Genomic DNA, 18,834 nt, shown 5'->3' on the forward strand with positions numbered 1-18,834 from the left:
GAAACCATGACTATCTATTGACCAACGAGCTAGTCAACTAGAGGCTTACTAGGGACGTATTGTAGTCTATGTATTCACACATGTATTACGACTTCCGGATAATACAGTTATAGCATGAATAAAAGACAATTATCATGAACAAGGAAATATAATAATAATGCTTTTATTATTGCCTCTAGGGCATATTTCCAACAGTCTCCCACTTGCACTAGAGTGAATAATCTAGTTACATTGTGATGAATCGAACACCCATAGAGTTCTGGTGTTGATCATGTTTTGCTCGCGAGAGAGGTTTAGTCAACGGATCTGCGACATTCAGATCTGTATGCACTTTACAAATTTCTATGTCTCCATCTTGAACATTTTCACGGATGGAGTTGAAGCGACGCTTGATGTGCCTGGTCTTCTTGTGAAACCTGGGCTCCTTGGCAAGTGCAATAGCCCCAGTGTTGTCACAGAAGAGTTTGATCGGCTCCGACGCATTGGGTATGACTCCTAGGTCGGTGATGAACTCCTTCACCCAAATTGCTTCATGCGCTGCCTCCGAGGCTGCCATGTATTCCGCTTCACATGAAGATCCCGCCACGACGCTCTGCTTGCAGCTGCACCAGCTTACTACTCCACCATTCAACATATACACGTATCCGGTTTGTGACTTAGAGTCATCTAGATCAGTGTCGAAGCTAGCATCGACGTAACCCTTTACGACGAGCTCTTCGTCACCTCCATAAACGAGAAACATGTCCTTTGTCCACAGGTCTGGTACACAGCATGGAATACATAATAGACCCTATGGCTGAGGCATAGGGGATGACACTCATCTCTTCTTTATCTTTTGCCGTGGTCGGGCATTGAGCTGAGCTCAATTTCACACCTTGCAGTACAGGCAAGAACCCTTTCTTGGACTGATCCATTTTGAACTTCTTCAAAATCTTATCAAGGTATGTGTTTTGTGAAAGACCTATGAGGCGTCTCGATCTATCTCTATAGATTTTGATGCCTAATATATAAGCAGCTTCTCCAAGGTCCTTCATTGAAAAACTTTTATTCAAGTAGGCCTTAATGTTGTCCAAGAGTTCTATATCATTTCCCATCAAAAGTATGTCATCTACATATAATATGAGAAATGCTACAGAGCTCCCACTCACTTTCTTGTAAACGCAGGCTTCTCCATAAGTCTGCATAAACCCAAACGCTTTGATCATCTCATCAAAGCGAATGTTCCAACTCCGAGATGCTTGCACCAGCCCATAAATGGATCGCTGGAGCTTGCATACTTTGTTAGCATTCTTAGGATCGACAAAACCTTCCGGCTGCATCATATACAGCTCTTCCTTAAGGTAGCCATTAAGGAACGCTGTTTTGACGTCCATCTGCCATATCTCATAATCATAGTATGTGGCAATTGCTAACATGATTCGGACGGACTTAAGCTTCGCTACGGGAGAGTAAGTCTCATCGTAGTCAATCCCTTGAACTTGTCGATAACCCTTAGCAACGAGTCAAGCTTTATAGATGGTAACATTACCATCCGTGTCCGTCTTCTTCTTAAAGATCCATTTGTTTTCTATCGCTCGCCGATCATCGGGCAAGTCTGTCAAAGTCCATACTTTGTTTTCATACATGGATCCTATCTCGGATTTCATGGCTTCGAGCCATTTGTTGGAATCCGGGCCCGCCATCGCTTCTTCATAGTTTGAAGGTTCACCGTTGTCTAACAACATGATTTCCAGGACAGGGTTGCCGTACCACTCTGGTGCGGAACGTGTCCTAGTCGACCTACGAAGTTCAGTAGCAACTTGATCTGAAGTACCTTGATCATCATCATTAATTTCCTCTCCAGTCGGTGTAGGCACCACAGGAACATTTTCCTGAGCTGCACTACTTTCTGGTTCAAGAGGTAGTACTTCATCGAGTTCTACTTTCCTCCCACTTACTCCTTTCGAGAGAAACTCTTTTTCCAGAAAGGATCCGTTCTTGGCAACAAAGATCTTGCCTTCGGATCTAAGGTAGAAGGTATACCCAATGGTTTCCTTAGGGTATTCTATGAAGACGCATTTTTCCGACTTGGGTTCGAGCTTTTCAGGTTGAAGTTTCTTGACATAAGCATCGCATCCCCAAACTTTTAGAAACGACAGCTTAGGTTTCTTCCCAAACCATAATTCATACGGTGTCGTCTCAACGGATTTAGACGGTGCCCTATTTAAAGTGAATGTAGCTGTCTCTAGAGCGTATCCCCAAAATGATAGCGGTAAATCGGTAAGAGACATCATAGATCGAACCATATCCAATAGAGTGCGATTACGACGTTCGGACACACCGTTACGCTGAGGTGTTCCAGGCGGCGTGAGTTGTGAAACGATTCCACATTTTCTTAAGTGTGTACCAAATTCGTGACTTAAATATTCTCCTCCACGATCTGATCGTAAGAACTTTATTTTTCGGTCACGTTGATTCTCTACCTCATTCTGAAATTCCTTGAACTTTTCAAAGGTCTCAGACTTGTGTTTCATCAAGTAGACATACCCATATCTACTCAAGTCATCTGTGAGAGTGAGAACATAATGATATCCTCCACGAGCCTCAACGCTCATTGGACCGCACACATCGGTATGTATGATTTCCAACAAGTTGGTTGCTCGCTCCATTGTTCCGGAGAACGGAGTCTTGGTCATCTTGCCCATGAGGCATGGTTCGCATGTGTCAAATGATTCATAATCTAGAGACTCCAAAAGTCCATCAGCATGGAGCTTCTTCATGCGCTTGACACCAATGTGACCAAGGCGGCAGTGCCACAAGTATGTGGGACTATCGTTATCAACTTTACATCATTTGGTATTCACATTATGAACATGTGTAACATTACGTTCGAGATTCATTAAGAATAAACCATTGACTATCGGAGCATGACCATAAAACATTTCTCTCATATAAATAGAACAACCATTATTCTCGGATTTAAATGAGTAGCCATCTCGTATTAAACGAGATCCAGATACAATGTTCATGCTCAAACTTGGCACCAAATAGAAATTATTAAGGTTTATAACTAATCTCGTAGGTAAATGTAGAGGTAGCGTGCCGACGGCGATCACATCGACCTTGGAACCATTCCCGACGCGCATCGTCACCTCGTCCTTCGCCAGTCTCCGTTTATTCCGCAGCTCCTGCTGTGAGTTACAAATATGAGCAACGGCACCGGTATCAAATATCCAGGAGTTACTACGAGTACTGGTAAGGTACACATCAATTACATGTATATCAAATATACCTTTAGTGTTGCCGGCCTTCTTGTCCGCTAAGTATTTGGGGCAGTTTCGCTTCCAGTGGCCCTTCCCTTTGCAATAAAAGCACTCTGTCTCAGGCTTGGGTCCATTCTTTGACTTCTTCTTCCCGGCAACTTGCTTACCTGGCGCGGCAACTTCCTTGCCGTCCTTCTTGAAGTTCTTCTTGCCCTTGCCCTTCTTGAACTTAGTGGTTTTATTGACCATCAACTCTTGATGTTCTTTCTTGATTTCAACCTCTGCTGACTTCAGCATTGAGAATACTTCGGGAATGGTCTTCTCCATCCCCTGCATATTGTAGTTCATCACGAAGCTCTTGTAGCTTGGTGGGAGCGACTGAAGGATTCTGTCAATGACCGCCTCGTCCGGGAGGTTTATGTCCAGCTGGGACAGGCGGTTGTGCAACCCAGACATTTTGAGTATGTGCTCACTGATAGAACTGTTTTCCTCCATCTTACAACTATAGAACTTGTCGGAGACTTCATATCTCTCGACCCGGGCATGAGCTTGGAAAACTAGTTTCAGCTCCTCGAACATCTCATATGCTCCGTGTTGCTCAAAACGCTTTTGGAGCCCCGGTTCTAAGCTGTAAAACATGCCGCACTAAACGAGGGAGTAATCATCAGCACGAGACTGCCAAGCGTTCATAACGTCTTGGTTCTCTGGGATGGGTGCATCACCTAGCGGTGCTTCTAGGACATATTGTTTCTTGGCAGCTATGAGGATGATCCTCAGGTTTCGGACCCAGTTCGCATAGTTGCTGCCATCATCTTTCAGCTTGGTTTTCTCTAGGAACGCGTTGAAGTTCATGGTGACATGAGTGTTGGCCATATGATCTACAAGACATATTGCAAAGATTTTAGACTATTGTTCATGATAATAAAGTTCATCTAATCAAATTATTTAATGAACTCCCACTTAGATTAGACATCCCTCTAGTCATCTAAGTGTTACACGATCCGAGTCGACTAGGCCGTGTCCGATCATCACGTGAGACGGACTAGTCATCGTCGGTGAACATTCTCATGTTGATCGTATCTTCCATACGACTCATGTTCGACCTTTCGGTCTCCGTGTTCCGAGGCCATGTCTGTACATGCTAGGCTCGTCAAGTTGACCCTAAGTGTTTCGCGTGTGTAAATCTGTCTTACACCCGTTGTATGTGAACGTAAGAATCCATCACACCCGATCATCACGTGGTGCTTAGAAGCGACGAACTTTAGCAACGGTGCACAGTTAGGGGAGAACACTTCTTGAAATTGTTGTAAGGGATCATCTTATTTACTACCGTCGTTCTAAGTAAACAAGATGCATAAACATAATAAACATCACATGCAATTATATAGTAGTGACATGATATGGCCAATATCATATAGCTCCTTTGATCTCCATCTTCGGGGCTCCATGATCATCCTGTCACCGCATGACACCATGATCTCCATCATCATGATCTCCATCATCGTGTCTTCATGAAGTTGTCATGCCAATGACTACTTCTACTTCTATGGCTAACGCGTTTAGCAATAAAGTAAAGTAATTTACATGGCGTTCTTCAATGACACGCAGGTCATACAAAAAATAAAGACAACTCCTATGGCTCCTGCCGGTTGTCATACTCATCGACATGCAAGTCGTGATTCCTATTACAAGAACATGATCTCATACATCACATATATCATTCATCATTCATCACAACTTTGGCCATATCACATCACATGACAATTGCTGCAAAAACAAGTTAGACGTCCTTTATGTGGCTGCAATTGGGTTCTAGCAAGAACGTTTTCTTACCTACGAATAACCACAACGTGATTTTGTCAACTTCTATTTACCCTTCATAAGGACCCTTTTCATCGAATCCGCTCCAACTAAAGTGGGAGAGACAGACACCCGCCAGCCACCTTATGCAACTAGTGCATGTTAGTCGGTGGAACCGGTCTCACATAAGCGTACGTGTAAGGTTGGTCCGGGCCGCTTCATCCCACAATACCGCTGAAGCAAGATAAGACTAGTAACGGCAAGCAAGTTGACAAGATCCACGCCCACAACAAAATTATGTTCTACTCGTGCAAAAAGAACTACGCATAGACCTAGCTCATGATGCCACTGTTGGGGAACGTTGTAGAAAATTAAAATTTTCCTACGATTTCACCAAGATCCATCTATGAGTTCATCTAAGCAACGAGTCAAGGGAGTGAGTTTGCATCTACATACCACTTGTAGATCGAGTGCGGAAGTGTTGAAGGGGATGGTGATGAGGGAGTCGTATTCGCCGTGATTCGGATCACCGATGACCAAGTGCTGAAAGTACAGCACCTCCGCGTTCAACACACGTACGGGATGATCGACGTCTCCTACATCTTGATCCAGCAAGGAGGAAGGAGAGGTTGAGGAAGGGAGCTCCAATGGCAGCACGACGGCGTGGTGCAATTGGTGCAGCAGTACTCCGACAGAGCTTCGCCAAACTCGTACGGAAGAGGAGAGGTGTTGGGGAGGGGAGGGGCTGCGCCTTGGATTGTGTGTTGCAGCCCTCCCCTCACCCCTCTATATATAGGAGGAGAGGGGCAAGAGGGTCCGGCCCTCTAGGGGAAACCCTAGGGGGGGCGGCGGCCAAAGGGAGAGGGGAAAGATGGGTGGCTTGCCCCCCAAGCTAGGGGGGCGCCCCCTTTAGGGTTTCCCCTTCCCATGCCCTAGCCGCATGGGCCTAGGTGGGGAGGCGCGCCCAGCACACTAGGGGCTGGCTCCCTCTCCCACACAGCCCATGTGCCCCCCCGGCCCTCCCGGTGGACCTCCGGAACCCTTCCGGTGGCCCCGGTACAATACCGGTTATGCCCCCAAAACTTTCCGGTGTCCGTTTAACAACTTTCCATATATAAATCTTTACCTCCGGACCATTCCGGAACTCCTCGTGACGTCCGGGATCTCATCCGGGACTCCGAACAACATTCAGTAATCACATACAAGTCTTCCTAATAATCCTAGCGTCACTGAACCTTAAGTGTGTAGACCCTACGGGTTCGGGAGACATGCAGACATGACCGAGAAGCTATCAGGTCAATAACCAACAGCGGGATCTCGATACCCATGTTGGCTCCCACATGCTCCTCGATGTTGTCATCGGATGAACCACGATGTCAAGGGTTCAAGCAACCCCGTATTCTATTCCCTTTGTCAGACGGTATGTTACTTGCCCGAGACTCGATCGTCGGTATCCCAATACCTCGTTCAGTCTCGTTACCGGCAAGTCACTTTACTCGTACCGTAATGCATGATCCCGTGACCAGACACTTGGTCACTTTGAGCTCATTATGATGATGCACTACCGAGTGGGCCCAGTGATACCTCTCCGTAACACGGAGTGACAAATCCCAGTCTCGATCCGTGTTAACCCAACAGACACTTTCGGAGATACCTGTAGTGCACCTTTATAATCACCCAGTTACGTTGTGACGTTTGGTACACCCAAAGCACTCCTACGGTATCCGGGAGTTACAGGATCTCATGGTCTAAGGAAGAGATACTTGACATTGGAAAAGCTCTAGCAAAACGAACTACACAATCTTGTGCCATGCTTAGGATTGGGTCTTGTCCATCACGTCATTCTCCTAATGACGTGATCCCATTGTCAATGACATCTGATGTCCATAGTCAGGAAACCATGACTATCTGTTGACCAACGAGCTAGTCAACTAGAGGCTTACTAGGGACGTATTGTAGTCTATGTATTCACACATGTATTACGATTTCCGGATAATACAGTTATAGCATGAATAAAAGACAATTATCATGAACAAGGAAATATAATAATAATGCTTTTATTATTGCCTCTAGGGCATATTTCCAACAAATTTCACACCTTGTAATACAGGCAAGAACCTTTTCTTTGCCTGATCCATTTTGAACTTTTTCAAAACTTTATCAAGGTATGTGCTTTGTGAAAGTCCAATCAAGCGTCTTGATCTATCTCTACAGATCTTGATGCCCAATATGTAAGCAGCTTCACTGAGGTCTTTCATTGAAAAACTTTTATTCAAGTATCTCTTTATGCTATCCAGAAATTCTATATCATTTCCAATTAATAATATGTCATCTACATATAATATCAGAAATGCTATAGAGCTCCCACTCACTTTCTTGTAAATACAGGCTTCTCCAAAAGTCTGTATAAAACCATATGCTTTGATCACACTATCAAAGCGTTTATTCCAACTCCGAGATGCTTGCACCAGTCCATAAATGGATCGCTGGAGCTTGCACACTTTGTTAGCACCTTTTGGATCGACAAAACCTTCTGGTTGCAACATATACAACTCTTCTTCCAGAAATCCATTCAAGAATGCAGTTTTGACATCCATTTGCCAAATTTCATAATCATAAAATGCAGCAATTGCTAACATGATTCGGACAGACTTAAGCATCGCTACGGGTGAGAAAGTCTCATCGTAGTCAACCCCTTGAACTTGTCAAAAACCTTTCACAACAAGTCGAGCTTTATAGATAGTTACATTACCATCAGCGTCAGTCTTCTTCTTAAAGATCCATTTATTCTCAATGGCTTGCCGATCATCGGGCAAGTCAACCAAAGTCCATACTTTGTTCTCATACATGGATCCCATCTCAGATTTCATGGCTTCTAGCCATTTTGTGGAATCTGGGCTCATCATCGCTTCCTCATAGTTCGTAGGTTCGCCATGGTCAAGTAACATGACTTCCAGAATAGGATTACCTTACCACTCTGGTGCGGATCTTACTCTGGTAGACCTACGAGGTTCAGTAGAAACTTGATCTGAAGTTTCATGATCAATATCATTAGCTTCCTCACTAATTGGTGTAGTTGTCACAGGAACCGGTTCTTGTGATGGACTACTTTCCAATAAGGGAGCAGGTACAGTTACCTCATCAAGTTCTACTTTCCTCCCACTCACTTCTTTCGAGAGAACCTCCTTCTCTAGAAAGGATCCGAATTTAGCAACGAAAATCTTGCCCTCAGATCTGTGATAGAAGGTGTACCCAACAGTCTCTTTTGGGTATCCTATGAAGACACATTTCTTCGATTTGGGTTCGAGCTTATCTGGTTGAAGTTTCTTCACATAAGCATCGCAACCCCAAACTTTAAGAAATGACAACTTTGGTTTCTTGCCAAACCACAGTTCATGAGGCGTCGTCTCAACGGATTTTGATGGTGCCCTATTTAACGTGAATGCGGCCGTCTCTAAAGCATAACCCCAAAACGATAGCGGTAAATCAGTAAGAGACATCATAGATCGCACCATATCTAGTAAAGTACGATTACGAAGTTCGGACACACCAATTCGTTGTGGTGTTCCGGGTGGCGTGAGTTGCGAAACTATTCTTCATTGTTTCAAATGTAAACCAAACTCGTAACTCAAATATTCTCCTCCACGATTAGATCGTAGAAATTTTATTTTCTTGTTACTATGATTTTCCACTTCACTCTGAAATTCTTTGAACTTTTCAAATGTTTCAGACTTGTGTTTCATTAAGTAGATATACCCATATCTGCTCAAATCATCTGTGAAGGTGAGAAAATAACGATACCCGCCGCGAGCCTCAATATTCATTGGACCACGAACATCAGTATGTATGATTTCCAACAAATCAGTTGCTCGCTCCATAGTTCCGGAGAACGGCGTTTTAGTCATCTTGCCCATGAGGCACGGTTCTCAAGTACCAAGTGATTCATAATCAAGTGATTCCAAAAGTCCATCAGTATGGAGTTTCTTCATGTGCTTTATACCGATTTGACCTAAACGGCAGTGCCACAAATAAGTTGCACTATCGTTATCAACTCTGCATCTTTTGGTTTCAACACTATGAATATGTGTGTTACTACTATCGAGATTCAATAAAAATAGACCACTCTTCAAGGGTGCATGACCATAAAAGATATTACTCACATAAATAGGACAACCATTATTCTCTGATTTAAATGAATAAACGTCTCGCATCAAACAAGATCCAGATATAATGTTCATGGTTAACGCTGGCACCAAATAACAATTATTTAGGTCTAAAACTAATCCCGATGGTAGATGTACAGGTAGCGTGCCGACCGCGATCACATCGACTTTGGAACCATTTCCCACGCGCATCGTCACCTCGTCCTTAACCAATCTTCGCTTAATCCGTAGTTTCTGTTTCGAGTTGCAAATATTAGCAACAGAACCAGTATCAAATACCCAGGTACTACTACGAGTATTAGTAAGGTACACATCAATAACATGTATATCACATATACCTTTGTTTACTTTTTCATCCTTCTTATCCGCCAAATAATTGGGGCAGTTCTGCTTCCAGTGTCCAGTCTGCTTGCAGTAGAAGCACTCAGTCTCAGGCTTAGGTCCAGACTTGGGTTTCTTCTCTTGAGCAGCAACTTGTTTGTTGTTCTTCTTGAAGTTCCCCTTCTTCTTCCCTTTGCCCTTTTTCTTGAAACTGGTGGTCTTGTTGACCATCAACACTTGATGCTCCTTCTTGATTTCTACCTCCGCAGCTTTTAGCATCGCGAAGAGCTCGGGAATAGTCTTGTCCATCCCTTGCATATTATAGTTCATCACGAAGCTCTTGTAGCTTGGTGGCAGTGATTGAAGAATTCTGTCAATGACACTATCATCAGGAAGATTAACTCCCAGTTGAATCAAGTGATTATTGTACCCAGACATTTTGAGTATGTGTTCACTGACAGAACTATTCTCCTCCATCTTGCAGCTATAGAACTTATTGGAGACTTCATATCTCTCAATCCGGGCATTTGCTTGAAATATTAACTTCAACTCCTGGAACATCTCATATGCTCCATGACGTTCAAAACGTCGTTGAAGATCCGGTTCTAAGCCGTAAAGCATGGCACACTGAACTATCGAGTAGTCATCAGCTTTGCTCTGCCAGACGTTCTTAACGTCGTCAGTTGCATCAGCAGCAGGCCTGGCACCCAGTGGTGCTTCCAGGACGTAATTCTTTTGTGCAGCAATGAGGATAATCCTCAGGTTATGGACCCAGTCCGTGTAATTGCTACCATCATCTTTCAACTTTGCTTTCTGAAGGAACGCATTAAAATTCAACGGAACAACAACACGAGCCATCTATCTACAACAAACATAGACATGCAAAATACTATCAGGTACTAAGTTAATGATAAATTTAAGTTCAATTAATCATATTACTTAAGAACTCCCACTTAGACAGACATCTCTCTAGTCATCTAAGTGATCACTTGATCCAAATCAACTAAACCATGTCCGATCATCACGTGAGATGGAGTAGTTTCAATGGGGAACATCACTATGTTGATCATATCTACTATATGATTCACGTTCGACCTTTCGGTCTCCGTGTTCCGAGGCCATATCTGTTATATGCTAGGCTCGTCAAGTTTAACCTGAGTATTCTGCGTGTGCAACTGTTTTGCACCCGTTGTATTTGAACGTAGAGCCTATCACACCCGATCATCACGTGGTGTCTCAGCACGAAGAACTTTCGCAACGGTGCATACTCAGGGAGAACACTTCTTGATAATTTTTTAGTGACAGATCATCTTAAAATGCTACCGTCAATCAAAGCAAGATAAGATGCATAAAGGATAAACATCACATGCAATCAATATAAGTGATATGATATGGCCATCATCATCTTGCGCTTGTGATCTCCATCTCCGAAGCACCGTCGTGATCACCATCGTCACCGGCGCGACACCTTGATCTCCATCGTAGCATCGTTTTTGTTACGCCATCTATTGCTTCTATGACTATCGCTACCGCTTAGTGATAAAGTAAAGCAATTACAGGGCGTTTGCATAGAGCGACAACCATATGTCTCCTGCCAGTTGCCGATAACTTCGGTTACAAAACATGATCATCTCATACAATAAAATATAGCATCACGTCTTGATCATATCACATCACAACATGCCCTGCAAAACCATATGGCTTTTGCAACAAACGTAGTAGGGGCGGCACGTATGGTTCTAATGAAGCTGATTGGCTATGCTGAAGATGCTGATGTTATCTTCATTGGTGTGTATCCTAACATCTACATGATGCATCTCAACTCCATGAAGATTGAGGACGCATCAGCGAAGGGGCCCTACAGATATATTTTTCCTTACACAAGTTTCTACAGTCCTGCAGGTACTGCCATGGTTTTCACTTGCAATGAGATTTCAATGAAATTCATTGAATTTCCTTTCGGCCAAAATATTTCAATAATACACATGAAATCAAATATTTTTCAAAAAAGAATCAAATATTTAATTTACTTCAGGTGAATATTTCATCCTTTTGGCTGAAATGCAAACTGAAATTCATTAAATTTCGGTGATTTCGATTGGTGCTTAAATTTTCTGAAACCGAAATTGAAAACCTTGCTGCCACTATTTCTCACAAAGTTCACTTAATCTTCCAAATTGAATCTGCTTTATAGATGCTTCTAAATATACGAACCATATATAGTGCATTACAGATGACATTTTTCACGGAACTTCTTTTGAAAGAATTTCTTATGGAATGATGAGCCGGCCATTCAAATTTCAAACTATGCACTCTACAAATTATAATTGCTAGCCACATCCTTCCACTGCTGATTTGTTTATCGACTCATTCTTATCATAGGAATCACCACTAGTGCTAGAGATGATCAAGCTGAATTGTGAATGGCACTTGAGATGATTGTATTGTCATAACTGCTATCATGCGTTGTTTTTTCAAGAGGTGATGCAACATTATCTTGTAGTACATGTGCACATGTTTGTAAAGGAATGGATCAACATTGTCAGTATTATTTCTATTATCTTTTAATGCTACATAGAATGCAGTTTGAACTGGGAACAACATGCTCATTTGGCTCCTTTACCTATTCTTTCTCAACTACAATATTTCGAGAGAGAAGTGTTTAGTTCTGTTTCTCTAGCCTTAGATGACTATGCCAGGCCCCTCTTGGAAGTTTGTAATTGTAAACCACTTCTTTCTCGATCTGCACACTTCATTGTGATGATGTGCTACCTACTAGCGAAGTAGCGACGTAATTTAGCACGCCGGTCAGTTTTCTATTGTTTCTCCAATATTATTTTGCTATAATAGTACATTAATTAATCATGAGCCAGGTCTACACTTTGAGAACTCAAAAGTGACTAGAATGTTTCATAGTTTCAGTCCTTGATTTGTGATTTCAGGCTCCCATTGTGTGGCTTTGATAAATCTCAACTTGCTACTAATCTCATCTTGAGCCAAAGGTACAACTATAAACCAAATCTTTCTTCTACTTGTCATGGCCCTGGTGTTTATAGTATATGATACAAATATACCACCGCACATGATTGGCTCAGCTTATTATACCTTTGATCATTACATGTGTTCTTGCTACTGAGATATGTAATGTAAATTAATTTAATGCCAAGTTTGCTAGTGAATTCAGGTTCAGTCTCCTCGGTATTAGCTACATGATGGTGTTGGACTTGGTACAGCCTGAATTCTGCTCTACTGGTCCCCAATTCCAAAACTTTTGTAAACAATCAGTTCCCTGGCTTAATTGATTACACATGTGATATATAACCGTTCCCACCGTCACCACTAGCGCCTCCATCCCTGGCTCCCATTTCTCGCTGCCGCTGGCCAGGGTCGCAGGGGCATAGGCGCCCCTCGCACTACATGGCAACAGCAGGCGGCTTCGTCCTTCCTTCTCATCCCCTCATGCCTGGCCTGCGGGTCCCTACCTGGATCTGCGACGCTTGAGCTGGCCCCGGTGCTGCCTGGACATGGCTGTCCCGTGGTGGATCCGTGCTCTGGGATGCAGGTGCAGCTAGCATGGCTGCTGCACAGTGCCTGCTCGTACGCCAATGGAGGCTGCCCCGGCCTGGCCCTTTCCTCAAATCTGGGCGGGCTAGATGGGGCGTCGCCGTGCCCTTGCCATGGGCCTTCTAGCTGCGCTTCGACCCTAACTCGGCGGCATCTTGGTACTTCCGCACTGGGCGGCTGCAACTACCTCCTATTCTCGCGTGTGCTGTTCCACTTCATGGTCGGCGGTAACCGCATAGGGTCTCATCGGAATCCATCTTAGGGACGGCATCGAAAAATGGCACCGACAGAGCATAGTGTGGCTTCATAGTGCTTTTCAGCGTCTGAAGGTGCTCTCTTGCTTTTGGCCTTGGTGCTTGCTGGCCTAGATTGGGAGGAGCGACGCCATCTACCGGATGCACGCTCCTGATCTAGTGGCACAGGTGATGTTGATCTGCATTTCGTGCTCTGGCTTTGGCTTGTGCTGGGCTCTCTCTGGCAAGGTGTGGTAGTCGGCGGCAGTGTGCTCCATCATCGGTGTTGGTCCTTGCGGCGGGCGCCACTCTGTTCTGCGGCGGCAGACTCACCGTGGATTGCGGTGGCCACGAAATGTCTTGGTGAGGTTTCTCTCTCCACACCCGGTGGTTGACTTCGACAGGGAGATGCAAACTATGGGAGACGGCTTCACACAGAGGGATGGTTTTGCAGCAGCGATGGTCCATATCGCATGCAGCTGCTGGGATTATGGAAAAGTGGTGGCGAGAAGACATAAGTGACGTCGGCCTCGAGTTTCTGGGTCAAAGTCTAGGTCTTATTGTTGTTGGTTACACCTAGCAATATTGCTACTTTTATATCATTACCTTGTTGAAGGCATTGCTCAGATATGTTCAGACTGGTTCGTCAAGTTGAAACTCAAGATTCTGTTCTTAGTGGTTGGATCCGGTGACATCAGTGCTTGGGCGTTGATCCCTTTGTTTGAGTACTATTTTTGAATATAGTAAGACGTTCTATTAGCTCACATTGTAGATGGCTTCTCACCATGGAGTACATGGTACTCTAGTAATAATAAGCCATATGAGCCAAGACAATAAATTTTTATTTTTGACGGGGAGAGAAGACTAGCTATCGTCTTTTTCTTTTCATGTTTCATGTGACTATGTGAGCAGTGGGTACGTGTATATATCATCAAGCCATAGAGCATAGAGACTTTATCGGTCTGTTAGGACTAAGAGCATCTTCAGCCACACATAGATAATCCGGTCCTCAAACGCGACCGGGCGTGTCCGTTTTGACCCCTCCAAAACATCCACGTATCTCAAATTGCTCTCCTCATTTTGAGTCATTTCGACAAGCACCTTGTGTGTGAGCATGCAGAGCAACAGCGGCAGTGGCTAGACCTTCAGCAGGGGCAAGCATCTGGACCAGCATGCTCGCGGCGCCCAGCTCGGGCCAGCACGCAGCAGCTCGCCAGCCCGTGGCCAGTACGCAGAGCAGCAATGCAGCAGTGCACGCACGTGGTCAACTTGCTAAAGCATGGATGCGGCCAGCACGGTTAGCTAGCACGCGCACGCGGCTGCGGCCAGCCGGCCAGCCAGCACGCGCATGCACGCGTCTGCCGCTTGCACGTATAGCTGTGCACGCACGTGGCTGCTGCGCAGGCACATGGCTGCGGCCGGCACGCACGACACGGTGCGCGCGAGCTCTGGGACGGCGTGTGCGTGGCAACCATGCCGTGCTCTGGCACGAGTGCGGCGCGGCTGGCACAGGAACCTGGCGCGCGAGAGCTACGGGGCGGCTCGGCCGTGGCAGCCATGTCATGTTCCGACACATGCGCGCTGCGGCGGGCACAGGAGCCGGATGCGCGGGAGCTCCAGGGCGGCGCGGGCGTGGCAGCCATGCCATGCTCCAGCACGAGCGCAACGCGGCGGACACAAGGCACGAGGCCGCTGCCGGAGTGGAGGCTCCCGTGGCGCAAGGGCGCGAAGCCGCTGCCGGAGAACGGGGCCGAGTCGTCGTCGGAGGAGCGAGCGAGCTCCGGGACGGGTATGCTCCGTCCGTGTCGGCTGCAGCGGCTACGCTCGTACGCGGCGACAAGCACGGCGCGTGCGCGAGCTCTGGCAGAAGATGACGTTTGTTTGGCCTTTGGTGTCTTCATTTTTGCTGATCGTGGTGTGGTGCCTGGCCTGTGTCCTTGCTTTCCTGAGGGCATGTCGGTTACACTAAGTTCTCTAATGCGTTAATGTGATGCTCTGGCTGATATTCTATCTGCAGAAAGCCAACTCTCCACTTCTCAAGATATTATTTAGGGTTCAGACTTGTAAACCACTTGATGTTTTTTTTTTGAGAGAGAGAGAACAATAAGTTTCAGTGCGTTCATCTTCAAGGTACTGGCGGCATTGTTGCAATAGACAGAACATAATACACAGTGCTGCTTCTTCCATTATTCATTCTGCATAGATGGAACTCAATGTTCAGCCGCCACATTACTTGCAAATACTTTTTTTAGAACGAAGACGTCAGATACGTCTGACTTTAAATTTATAAAGCCCAGAACAGGCAGCATAGCATCACACCAAGTCTTAATACATCACCACAAGCCGTCCCGGCCAACGCAAAAAGATCACCACAGAAGTTCGGGCGCTACTTAACAAACCACTTAGCGGATTACAAGGCACAACCCGTACAGACCGCGCAGGCTCGTCAAGCACCAAAAGGGGCCATAGTCGAAGCCATAGTCAAGGCTCCCTAGCCATCACATACACTTGCATCATCGTTGTTGGGCGGTCTTGATCATCTCAGCATCCCTGCGCCTCCCCAACAGACTCTATTACTGCAAGAGGAGGTTGCATTTGAAGATAATATTAGCCAGATGTGTAGGGAAGCAACCTTCAATAGTGAACTTGTTCCTAGTTAACCACATAGCCCAGAGTAATGCCCCTACACAACTCCACATAACCCGCTTAGCGCGACCGTGAATCGCATCGAGAAGGTGGGTAAGCTCCGCAGCCGATCGAGGGTCCCATTGGACACCAGCCGCGGTCCGGACAGCGCTCCATGCAAACCTTGCAAGGGGACAATAGAAGAACACATGGTTGGCATCCTCTGGAGCCCCACACAACGCACACGGTCCGGTGGCCGGACTGTTGCGTTTGGCCACATTTAAGGAGGTGGGCAGCTTATCGCGGAACAGTTGCCACATGAAGAGTTTGATCTTCAGGGGCAGCCGTGCTTTCCACAACCCTGAAATCGCGTGATGCGCCATCCCTCGACACAACTTGCGATATAAGTAGTTCACCGTAAACTTCCCGGAGCTGGTGAGCGCCCAGCTCACCGTGTCCGGTTCGTCCGCAAGGTTGGTTGATTCAATGCAATGCAACATAGCCGCTAGACTAGCTTGCTCTTGCCCATTGAGTTCTCATTTGAAGTGAATCGCAGGTGGCGTCGATGCAAGCGCTTCCGCCACCGTGATCGCTGGGTCCGCCGCTATCTCGTAAAGATCCTGGAAATCAGCCCATAAAGGTTGGGCCCCTATCCAAAGATCAGTCCAGAAGCGGACCGAGCAGCCATTCCCAATGGCAAATTCCACCACCATGGCAAATGCCGGTTTGATCGCCTGCAAGTCATTCCAGAAGGGGGAGCCCCTTGTACTCCCTTCAAAGAAATTTCCATCAGGAAAGTATTTGGCCTTTAGGAGATCAACCCATTGCCCGGTTGCCCCTTGGGCGATTTTCCAAATCCATTTACACATCAATGCAATGTTTAAAAGTCTGGAGTTGGTGATCCCAAGACCCCCCAAGGCCTTGGGTCGACACACCCAGGCCCGTTTAACCATGTGATACTTACGGTTCGGGCCGGTTCCTTCCCAAAAGAACTTGGCGCGGGGCGTGTCGAACTTTGCATGAACCCCTTCTGCGAGCAGAAACAGGCCCATAGTAAACATTGGCAAGGAGGACAGGCTGGAATTCGTAAGAATTAACCTAGCCACCTTGGAAAGGAATTTCCCCCGCCAGGGGCAAACCCTCCCCCTCACCCTGACGCACAAAGGATCCCAGTCCTCTATCGTGGATCGTTTGGTGTCTATCGGTAATCCAAGGTACGTAAACGGGAATTTGCCTACTTTGCAGTTAAACAAATCCGCTATACGCCTTCCCTCCTCCGGCTCAATCCCCATCGAAAGTAACTCACATTTGTGGAAATTTATTTTGAGGCCTGACATGAGCTCAAAACAAATGAGAATCACCTTGACCGAAGCAATACTATGTAAATCCGGACGAAACATCAATAGCGTATCATCCGCGTATTGCAGATGAGTCACTCCCCCTGGAATGAGATGGCCTACGAGACCCTGGATATGTCCAGCCCCAGCCGCTTTCGTTAACAACGCGGACAGCGCGTCAACGACGAAGTTGAACAGCAGAGGCGACATCGGATCACCCTGCGTGAGTCTGCGCTTGTTCCTGAAGAACTGCCCTACTTCTCCGCTCACCGAAACTGCCGTTTGGCCTCCCGAGACCAGTTGCATAACGCGATGAACCCACACCGCAGAGAAACCATGACCAAAGAGCACCTGATGCAGGAAATCCCAATTTACCCGGTCATAAGCCTTCTTGAAGTCTAGTTTGAGTAAGACAGCCGGTTCCTTCGTGCGTTTGATCTCGTGAACAATCTCCTGGAGAGCAAGCGGACCCTAAATGAGCGCCACGAATAAAAGCGGATTGATTACGATGGATCGAGTGTTGTGCTATCGGACCTAATCGAGTGGCGCACGCTTTAGCGCAAATCTTAAAAGGAACATTAATGAGCGCAATAGGGCGGAACTTTCTAATGTTATCGGCCCCTGAACCTTCGGAATGAGCGACAGAACTCCAAAATTAAGGCGGGCTATATCTACCGTCCCTCGCATAAAACCATTACAGATCTCAAACAAAGGGCCTCTAAGGATGGGCCAAAACCGCTTGAACATTGCCACCGGCCACCTGTCCGGGCCCGGCGCCGTGCCCGCTTTCATCCCCGCAAGCGCGGCGTCAATTTCTTCGGGTAGAAAGGCGAGCCCTAGCTCGTCGTTCTCACAATCCAGGACGCATTGTGAGCCCTCCCACACATCCGCGCGCAGGCCCGCCCCCGGGCCTCGCAAGATCCCATCAAGTTGATGTAAAACTCGTAAATGTGACTAGAGATGTCCTCTTGCCGCAACAGAAGCCCCGGCTCCGATTGCAACCTGAGAATAGCACATTTACGCCGATGGCCATTAGCGTAGGCGTGGAAATATTTGGTATTGGCATCGCCCTTAAGTGCCCACTTGTGCCCACTGCGACGGCGCCAATATTCCTCCTCCGCACGAAGTAACGCCTCGACCTGCCCCTCAAGGGCATATCTATGAGCCCACTCCTGCTCCGAGAAAACCCGAGCATCAGCCTACGCATCAATCCTGGCTATCTCCTCCAGGATCGATGCCCTGAGCTCCTTGTCATTCCTCCCTAGGTTGGCGCCCCACCCCTTGAGGCTGGCCCTGAGTCGTCCCCCGACCGCGTTCCAAAATTCCATCGGGCCCCACTGTGGCCCGACCTGATTCACGCATGCCTGCCATTTCTTTTTGAAGATTTCCTCGAAGTCTGGCACTTCAAACCAGGCCGTTTCAAAGAAAAACCGTAGGCTAGGTCGAAGCCTATCCTCCCCGGAGGAATAAACTAGCGGGACATGGTCAGATCCAACAGTTTATGTTACTGTTGTTTTTGTTAGCTCCCGACCTTGTCAGGTTAAAATCC

The sequence above is a fragment of the Triticum dicoccoides genome, chromosome 5B, assembly GCF_002162155.2.
Source record: "Triticum dicoccoides isolate Atlit2015 ecotype Zavitan chromosome 5B, WEW_v2.0, whole genome shotgun sequence".
Taxonomy (NCBI): domain Eukaryota; kingdom Viridiplantae; phylum Streptophyta; class Magnoliopsida; order Poales; family Poaceae; genus Triticum; species Triticum dicoccoides.